This window comes from Balearica regulorum, chromosome 1 (assembly GCF_011004875.1).
Source record: "Balearica regulorum gibbericeps isolate bBalReg1 chromosome 1, bBalReg1.pri, whole genome shotgun sequence".
NCBI classification, from domain to species: Eukaryota; Metazoa; Chordata; class Aves; order Gruiformes; family Gruidae; genus Balearica; species Balearica regulorum.
In genome coordinates, this window is record NC_046184.1 from 87,810,185 (window position 1) to 87,814,378 (window position 4,194).

Below are 4,194 nucleotides of genomic sequence, written 5' to 3' on the forward strand. Positions count from 1 at the left end.
GAGCTCTATGTTTGATATGAGGAGAGCAGTTTTCGGACAGCATGAGGTACTAATCCTGCCAGGGTCAGGCCCTTATATTTAATTTTTTTTTTTTTTTTTTTTTTTTTGTAGACTTGAAGGCTCAGTCAGTCCCAGGGATTATAAAGTATTGACCGGCTACCACTCTTTTTTTGGGCAAAGAGGACTATGCATGAGGATAACTTGAAGAATCATGTGCAGAAAAGAAATTTAATTACCTTAGTCACTTTGTGGGGGTTAGGTTTGAGTGTCTTCCCATTATTTGCAAGCAGACTTTGCCTTCAGTGTTCATGACTCAGAATGCTATGCCGAATTAATATATCCTACTGATTTGCTGGAGTCTCACACTGGTCCCCAACAGCCATTCCCAGGAATGGCTTCCCATGTTCTGTTGGTCATCGGCCTGGGGCAAATGGTGGATAAGGAGGTGTAGTTAGTCTGCTGGGCTACATGATCTTATTTCTGACCAGCTGGTCCTTGAGATAACAAAGGTATTTTCAAGACAGACATACATGCAGTGCTGACAGACTGCACATGTAAATATTGATATTTTTCCCAGGACAAAAGCTCTTGCTGATAAAATTGCCTGTCTCCAAAGTTTGAAAAAAAAATAAAAAAATGGGGATGAATGTGAGGAGGGGCTGTGGGATGCAGGAGAAGGAGGACTTACTCCCTAGATAGGGAAAACAGAGTGGCTGGAAGCAAGAACAAGAGACTGTGGAAAACCTGGAAGGTGCCCTGCAGCCTGGAAGACTCCATGTAGGGTGCCTCTAGAGTCAGGTATCATCACACTAGGGTCTCTCTCCCTTCTCAGAGGAGGCAAACCACACTGATGACACAGCTGCACATGCAGCTCTGTGCATGAGTGTGTCCCCAGAAGACCGCTGGAGCAGTGGGGAAGCTGACTCACCAGGGCTTCTTGGCCTTCCCCCAGCAGGAAATGGTTGACAAGGGTGTACTGACCATCCAGGCTGTCATGTCAAGACTGTGGCCCACAGGCGGCGTAGGGGGATTTGTCTATTTCCAGCCAAGGGTGGCTCACCACCTCCCTGTTTTCAGAGATGAGGGCTTGATCTGAGTGCTTCTGCCTCCAGCTCCCCTTCAAGGGCAGGCGAGGCCAAGGACAGGTAGATCTGAAAAGGCAATGCCAGGCTCTCATCCTTCCAGCCTTCTGGGTGGGACCATTAGTGTTCCCATTTCCAGTGCTTCTCAAGCACCTCTTGACACCATTGTTACAGATGTGGGAGCACGAGGCCGGAAAGGTGTCCAACATTTTTGGCCAAATCCCAAGGATAGCTTTCATCTTTTTCAGCCTGCTCGCTGGCTTCACCTCTCTTGAGCACTCTATCAAATGTGGCTGCTTGTCAGCTTACCATAACTCCATCTTCTCCTGGTTCTTCTCCTTTGCTGATAGCTCCTTCAGCTTTCCAGTGACTCTGAAATAAGGCATGGACTTCCTGTAAGTAAGGGAACTCTTCTGACAGAATTATTATTTGTGAAGAAAGAAACAACTAATGAAAGGTAGAGTGACTGCAGTCTGGTTCTTGTGCCTGTGCCTCTCTTGCACCACTGAAGATCCTCTTGAGCCCTGACCAACCTTCAGTCCTTCTTGCCCCACTGTTCCTTCATGCAGATGAGAGGCAGCACATGCTGTGTCCAGCTCTGGGCCACCAGCTGGTGGCCCCAGCAAAACTGATAAAGCTTTGTGTCTACTGTCGCCTTCCCCTCAAGGCAGTCAAAGCAGCTGATGTCTCTCTTCTCCAGGTGCTCACCAGCTTTCACAGACTGTGTGGCACCAGATCCTGGATTTCATTAATAGATTCAAAAGTGCTAAGAGCTGGGCAGACCATGTGGTCACAGACCCTTGATTTCTTTGGGAAATATCCTGAATACCTCTTGTTTTTACCTCTCAAGTATGAGAGCTGCTCAGTAATTAATGTGTTGCTACCCTGATGAGTGGGACTTGCTCTGGTCCTACCAGGGCTGCCTGTACCTGAGAAACAGACCTGTTTTTCCAACATGGAAGTAAGCCAGTCATTGTGCAGTGAGATGTGCTGCAACTACAACCCGGAGTTAACTGGTGCTGAAAGGGGACACCTCGTTTGTGCACTGCACGGAAGGCAGCCATAAATCAGGTGTCACTGAGGGCAACAGGATATTTCTTAATGTGTATTTCCCACTAGGCCATTATGGCCTGGAGCTTAGCTTCTAGTAATACTTTGCTAAATTACGAGAGCTTTAGTAATCAGTAGAACGCTACAAAATAAATCAGAATTCTTTTTTTTTTTCAGATTAAAAAGCGCTGTTCTATGCTAAAGGAGAGGGGAAGTGAAAAGCATATAAAGTCTGCTTTATAAGTTTAAACCATTGCAACAACCAAAGAGCGACAGTGATTCTCAGGTGAAAGATTTCCACTCAAGTTTCATTTAGAGGCCAGAGGATGAAGGACGTGCTTTCAGTAACAGCCAAGATCACAGTGCTAGCAGTAGGTCCTGTTCACACCCCTGCCATAGACCTTGCACAGAGCATTCAGGTAGCTCCTCTACCCGGAGAGCGATTAGCTTCACAGTTGAGCAATCTCATTGGAACGGCTGAGTAAACCCAATGCCTAGTCACTCTTGAAAGCAGAAGGTCTCACCCTGGCTCCTCTGTCCTTGGAGGCCATGTGGTCCTGCCCCACCAGAAGCATCACTGGGTGCTTCACTGACACTCCTCTCACCACATGGGGAGTCAATTCCCTAACCCAGAAGGAAACCATTTGCTTTCTAATTTTACTTTGTTTCCTAACAGGTGACTAGGCTTAGTGGAGGTTCAGAACTGTGCTTTCATCAGTGCAAGGTGGTGGGACATGGGAGGAGGTTCAACACAAGTTGTGATGTGTAACTTCACCCTGGCATCAGGAGGCTGGAAGTGGTGAGTCCTGGGTGCTAAATGCCTTGGATTACAGTTTGCTGACTTTGGTGCCTGTACAAGCCCCTTCCATCCCCCTCTCTGCTATCTAGAAAAGTCTGTTATATGTCGTGCACCACATCTGGCTATGTTCATCCCTTGTAGAGGTGAACAGGCTCCTTTGCAGTTGAAATGTGGCCCAAAAGACTAAGACCACGCTTCTGAAATCTTGCACATGCACAGTTAGAAGGCTGCTGTGCCCCTCAGGGCATTGTAAGCCCTCCTGAACCCTATTCAGCCTTTGCAGCTGGTCTTGATTTTAACCTCTGGTTGTTGCAGATCAAGTAATTTGGTTTTTCTTAGGTGCTTGACTGTTCCTGGTTCCTCTGGACATCCTCAGCTCTGCATGGGAAAGCTCTTTGCTTCCTCTAATAATCCAAACTTGCTGGAGGTGACTATGAACTGTCAAAAATTCCCGCTTCCCCATCCTCCCTGGAATGCAGTCCAAACATAGATGACAGGATACACAGGTTCCCCTTCGGGAAACTGAACATGGTGGTACAAGCTGCCTTCTCTTTTCTGCTGTTTCACAATCTCTCTGACCTCCTCAACCTCTTATGCCCAAGAGCTATTCATCCTGCCCCAGCCTTGAGTGAGACCAAGCGCAGAGGAAAAGGCTTGCAGGGTCTGTGCCGGTTTCTTTCCATTACGTGCTCTGATGTCCACTGTAATGGCAGATCTGAGAGCAGCAGGAGCTGGCCTTGGGGAGTAGAAGCAGTTTGGTCTGGAGGAGTTCAGAGGAAGAAAACAGCAGTAGAAAAGATGCCACTGCCAAACCTGTGTGGCCCTGACAGCACTGCTGAGCCTGGAGGGGCCTCTTAGCACAGCACAGAGAGGGAGGGGAAGATGCATATTGCTGATGGGGCTGAGAAGGGGACGTGCAGGTGGGACTTCGCCCAGTGCCAACAACATGATTGGAGATTTTAGCAAGGAGACCTGAGCTAGTCCTGGATATAATGCAACCCACCAGTGATGGGCGAGCTGTGGATCTACATGGGAGACTGCTACAGTCTGGCCCAGGATTAGCTGGCTACCAAATGATGAGCTGTGTTATTTTTTGTTTTAAATCAGACATGTTTATTTAATGGTTGGTGTAGGAGGTCTCTCCTGTTCTCTCCTGTTGCCCGGTGACTCACCAGGCCTCCCTGCTTTTGACTAGCGTGGTGGGGGGAGCTGAGATGCTCACTGCTTCCTCATTCCTGAGAGTTCACTGCTTGGGCTCACCAC

General features: G+C 48.1%; 1 protein-coding gene across 1 annotated transcript in view; it reads right to left on the reverse strand.

The window, feature by feature from the left end:
- ATP6V1A (ATPase H+ transporting V1 subunit A) overlaps positions 1-4,194 on the reverse strand; it is a 219,842-nt gene that overhangs the window by 206,531 nt on the left and 9,117 nt on the right. The gene's annotated exons all lie outside the window — the stretch shown is intronic.